Consider the following 5,757-nt stretch of genomic DNA (forward strand, 5'->3'; position numbering starts at 1 on the left):
AACACGATGGGTGTGTCCGATAAATGGGTGACATTGAAACTAATAAGTTCTCGATGGTTGCCAATCTGCATCATCATGGGAGGGGTTTGCTGCACCACTTGCCCCCCCAGCAACTTCCTGCCGTCTACCGTGACCACGTTTAGAGGCGTCGTTGCAGGCAGGAGCGCCATGTTGTGCTGCTTAACGAACTGCAGTCCCACGAAGTCGGCGTTGCTTCCCGAATCGATCGTTATTGGAACCTCGAGGAGTCTCCCATCAGGCAACTGGAGTGTTGCTGTGAGCAGAACTGCCGGTCTGGGAGGCAAAGGGTCCACGCTCTGCAGTGATGCTGGGGGCTTGTCTACAGATCCGCCTGGCTGAGCCCCAGTAGCTCTGCTTCCAGCCAGGCACTGTCGTTTCCCTGAAGCTGCTCCCCTGGTTGCACCTCTGCTGTTACAGTTGCCAGTGCTGCAGTGTGCTTCTGGAGCCTCTGGGGGCACTCCTTCGCCATATGGTGCGCACTGTCACAGATGTAACACTTCCTGGTTCCTCTAGGAGGCTTCGCTTTGGCTGCACCAGGGACAGGGCTCTGGGATGGCTTCTGAGCCCTAGCACCACCAATCTCCATTGGCTCCTCGCTGTCCTTCCCCATTGGCGAGGGGTGCGCACGGCTGAAATCCCTGTGCACAAAAGGGAGAGTCCTCGCTTGCGCACGCGCTTGGGGCCCGTCCTCCTCGTGCCACGGACGTCCCTCATGTCGAATTCCAATAGCTAAAGCCCGGTGCACCACGTCTTCTAGGGTCTGGGGTCTGTCCCCCCTAGCGATCTCATCCTTGATGGGGGGGCTCAATCCCTCCCAAAAAAGATCTCTGACCGGCTTACTGTCCTTTGGCCAATCTAAGGCGGTGAGCAATGCAAAAAATTTAGAGTGGTATTGGCGCACAGTCGCTTTCCCCTGCCTCAGCCCGTGCATTTGACGGCGCGCAATGTCCACATCCACAGAGGATTGAAAACAAGAATCCATCGCTTTGATGAACGCAGTTGAATTGCGACGGGCCGGTCCATCTTCGCGCCACAGATTGCGTAGCCAAGCCCTGGCCTCCCCATGCAGGTGCGAAACAATGAACCCCACTTTCTCCTCCTCATCTTTAAAATCGTGACGGAGTAAATGCAGTGCATATACGACGTCCGCTCTGAAATTGGGATAGTCTTGCAAGTTGCCATTAAAATGCGGAACCAGGGCACCCCCCCTCCGTCCAAGTGCAATGCCCTCCGCTCTGGAACCTGGGGCCCCCGCCCTGTCCGCGTGTTCCCACCTTGCCTGCAAATCCTGGCACGTCTTCTCCAAGTCGTCATTCTTCTTCTGCGAAGCAATGACTGCCGATGTGAGAGCGGTAACCTGATCCCGCAGTGCAACCAGCTGCTCCTCAGCGCTCATGGCTGCTCCCGTTCGTGAGCTTCGCAAAAAAAAATTTTTGCTTTCGGAGAGGGGACTTACTGTCACGGCCACCCAGGACGGGTCCCAGCTCACAAGAGACCTCACTCCGTTGCAGTTTATTTACAGGAAAAGTTTATTGAAGATTTCTGCTTCTCGTACAGTTCAGCATCGTGGCCGTACGTCTGTCACGTTAGACCGCTGAAGTCCCCTCTGACTCCTCCCCTCTTCCACACCAACTTAATAGCCTGGCTCTAGACCACCTCTTCCTCTCCTTTCTTTTCCGCAGGGTCTTGCTGCCCCCCTGGGTTCCCTCTCTCCGTGACTCGCCTGAGGCTGAATCCTCTGCCGCCTCTTCCCCCCTCCTTCTGGCTTTAGGGCCGGGCTCCTCCCCTGAGCTCTCTCCACTTCCGCGCGCCTCTACGTTTGAACTTGGCGCGCGTACGTTGCTGCTGACCTTTCTTTCGACCGCTACACCACCCCTTGTTCTGCTCTCCACCCTTTCCGGCTGAACACCTTGCTCCAACCCCCTTTCTCTGTTCTCTCCTAATCCTGCTCCCTCCGAGAGGCTGACGACTCCACCCCCTTTACTCCGTTCCGGCTGAGACGCCTCTTGCTGCGTCTGTCTTCCACTGGGCTCCTCTCCGCTTCTCCCTTCTCCTCCCTTTTGCTTGATTAAGGTAACCCCCTTTTGAGAATCCTCTGACTCGCTGCTCAGACTCGTGGATTCCCTCAGAATTCCGTCATCTTCTTCCTCATCCTTCTGCCCCTCCTCCCACTCGCTCTCCGTCTCCTCTGTCATCTCCTCCTCTCTCCCAGAAACCCTGACAGTTGCAATAAAAAGAAATTCAACCTTGATTGGTTTTTTTTAACTGCTATTTTCTGTCTGCAGCTACCCAACTAGAATAGTAGATAGTTGTCTTTTGCAAATGGACTTTTTATTACAAGTGGGAAATGCGTGGTAATGGATAATAAGACATTTTCACACCTCTCCTGTCCTGGGCCTGTTGTTGTTCAGAGTTTATATAAATGACTTGGATGAAGGAATTGAGAGGATGCTCATCAAATCTGCAAACTAGGAGGGGTAGCTAATGCTGCAGAAGACAGAATTGGGATACAATATGACCTTAACAGTTTGGAGAACTGGGCCCAAGCTAATTTCAATAGGGACAAATGTCAGGTTCTGCACTTAGGTAGGAAGAACAAGCTGCACAAATATAAGATGGGGGGCACCTGGCTTGCTAGTAGTATATGTGAAAAGGATCTAGGAGTCTTAGTAGACCATAAGCTTACCATGAGTCAATAGTATGATGCAGCACCAAAAAAAGGCTAATGCTATTCTAGGCTGCATCCACAGAAGTATAGTGCCCTGATCAAGGGAAGTAATAGTACCACTCTATTCTGCCTTGGTAAGACTTCACCTGGAATACTGTGTTCAGTTCTGTGCACCACAGTTTAAGGATATTGACAAGCTGGAACATGTGCGGAGGAGCATGACCAAGATGATCAAGGGTCTGGAAATCAAGCCCTGTGAGGAATGGTTGAGTGAGCTGGGTTTGTTTAACCTGGTAAAGAGAATAGCCATCTTCAAATACTGTATCTAAAAGGCTGTCACGTGTAAGATGGAGCAAGCTTGATTTCTCCTACTGTAAAAGATTGGACCCAAACCAATGACTTACTTCACGTTAAAAGAAAGGAGATTCCGACTAAACATCAGTAAGAGCTAGAATGTTAGAATGATGTTGGAATGAATTTATGTGATTTTAGCAGAAATGTTACAAAGGTTTAGGAAAAAACAGACTGTTAATTGGTGAAAGGAGGGAAAGTAAAGCTACATTAATATTAAGATAAATTACAGGACAAAAATTGGAAAAGATGGGAAGGAATTGCTGAAATAGCTAATCAAACTAGAATACAAAAAAGGGAGGTGTGAGGAGGTCAAGGAAACAAGCAAATGAAAGATAAGTTATGGGAAGGTTTGATTTGTTTTTTAATTGTTTCTATTTTTCTGTTTTTTTATTGTGATGTGTTGCCTTGTTTTTGTTTAATTTGGTGTTTTTTCTTCTTTTCTTTTTGTAACCTTTAAAACTTCAATAAATATTACTTTAAAAAAAAGAGCTGTTTGGCAGTGGAACTGATTCCCTTGGAAGGTAGTGGACTCTACTTTTAAGCTCATATTGCACATATGCAATCAATCAATCAATCAATCTTAGAATGCTAACTATATTTTGTGTAAGTACTAATATATAATTACTAATATATAATTGTTTACCAGTCAGTCACCATTGGATGCAAGCCATTTCTGAACCCTCTTTTTTGCAGCAAAATGATCTCCCAGTTCTACTCCACAATGTCACTAATCTGAACTTGTGCCGCTCTGCATTTGATTCTGCCACTGTCTTGGCTGCCACTGTCAGTTATTACCCTGCCAACATTTGCCTTTCATCTTTTCCCAAAAGTCAACTTCTATTTCAAAGGAAATGAAATGTTCTCCATGCTTGCCAACATTCTGAGAGAACGCTTTCTCTAAGAATGACTCAAAGTTCCCTATTCCCACACCCTGGTGTTACTCTGAAAACAACTAAAGTAAACTTTTCAGCAGCGGTTATTTGTTTTAACACCTTCCCCCATTGTAAAATGTTTGGCACTAGGTAAAGAACAACAGTGCTAATTTTATCTAGATTTCACATATCCCCTGGCCACATAATCAGGGCCTATTTGTTCTTTAAACCTGAGGACAAAAAACAAATGATGCTGTGTCAACCCTTCTCTCCCTCATCCTCTGCCAGAGGAAAAAGTGTGGAGTTAAGTAGCTTCAGGGCATTCAGGCAGTACAAGAATGGGGGGTGGGGGCTAAAGCAGCTTCAAGGGGGGGAATTTTGAGAGGAAAAAAAGCAGGGAGCTTTCTTAAGAAGTCAGTCAAATATGCTATTAGATGAGGACTAATCAGAAGTCCAGTCTATATTGTTCCCACAAAGACTGACACTATATCTAGTAGTAGAAGAAAAAGAGTTTGGATTTGATATCCCGCTTTATCACTACCCTAAGGAGTCTCCAAGCGGCTAACATTCTCCTTTCCCTTCCACAACAAACACTCTGTGAGGTGAGTGGGGCTGAGAGACTTCAAAGAAGTGTGACTAGTCCAAGGTCACCCAGCAGCTGCATGTGGAGGAGCGGAGACACAAACCTGGTTCACCAGATTACAAGACTACCACTCTTAACCACTATTCCACACTGGCTCTCGATTGTTAGTAGTTGATAGTAGTGATTGTTTTAAGTAGGTTCCTGTTGGGACTGGTTTAGCTACTGCCAGACTCCATACTCTGCTGATTTATTTTAGCCTCCGGTTGGGAGACACAGAATCAATTGGCTTGGAAGGACTGCACCATTCATTATGAATCCGAGGCTCTGAAATTCTCTATGATCTAACCTCATCTATGAACATAGCTGTCAAGTGTCCCTTATTTGAAGGGACAGTCCCTTATTCCAGCGCCATGTCCCTTATTGCTGCTGTTGTCCAGCGCTGCTGTCCCTTATTGACGGATGTCCCTTAAATGATGTCCCTTAAATTTCAAAGGAAGCAGCTCCTCTCCCTCCCTCCCTCCCACTGTGTTGCTTGGCTGTGTTGCTCACCCAATAAGAAGTCTAAGAACGACTGGGGGTGGAGCTTGCATGCCTTGTGTGTGACTAGTTAATGCAAGCTGAGGGTTTTTTTGAATGCCGGATGCCATTTTGTTGCACGTGCTGCTGCAAACTTTGTAGTACAAAGACAGGCCGGGGAGCCATCTTAAGTTGAGGCTGCATAGGCCTTGTGGTGCATGTGATTCAGATTCTATTCAGTTGAACCTCTGGTTACAAAGTTGGTTGGACAGTGTTCTCGAAGCTACCAGCATGAGCTTGACCAGACTGCAGGAGGACAAGAAAACTGGAGTGCCTGGAACAGATGAGGCTGCAGGTCCCTTATTTTGGCTGCTGGTCCCTTATTTTCAAATCTGTAAGTTGACAGCTATGTCTATGAACCGCAGGTACCAAAGTACCCTTCTGAAGCAGGGTTAGTGGACGAGCTAGGATTACATACATATCAAATATGACTGGATGTCATATTGATGTCAAATAGCAAATATTCTCTGAACATGCAGAAATTCAAGGAACATTCATTAACATAGTTATAATTTTGAAGTGAGTTGGGGTGGTTGTGTTTGTGGTGGGATGGGGAAAGAAATTACTTTTAGTTACAATTTTTGATTTTTTAACGGGAAAAAAGATAGAACACAAAGTTTGCACGTACTTTGGCACAACTATTTCTGACATCTCTAGACAAAGCTGGTGGATGAACATTCACA

Source organism: Podarcis melisellensis, assembly GCF_964234715.1.
Source record: "Podarcis melisellensis genome assembly, chromosome: 7".
Lineage (NCBI taxonomy): Eukaryota > Metazoa > Chordata > Lepidosauria > Squamata > Lacertidae > Podarcis > Podarcis melisellensis.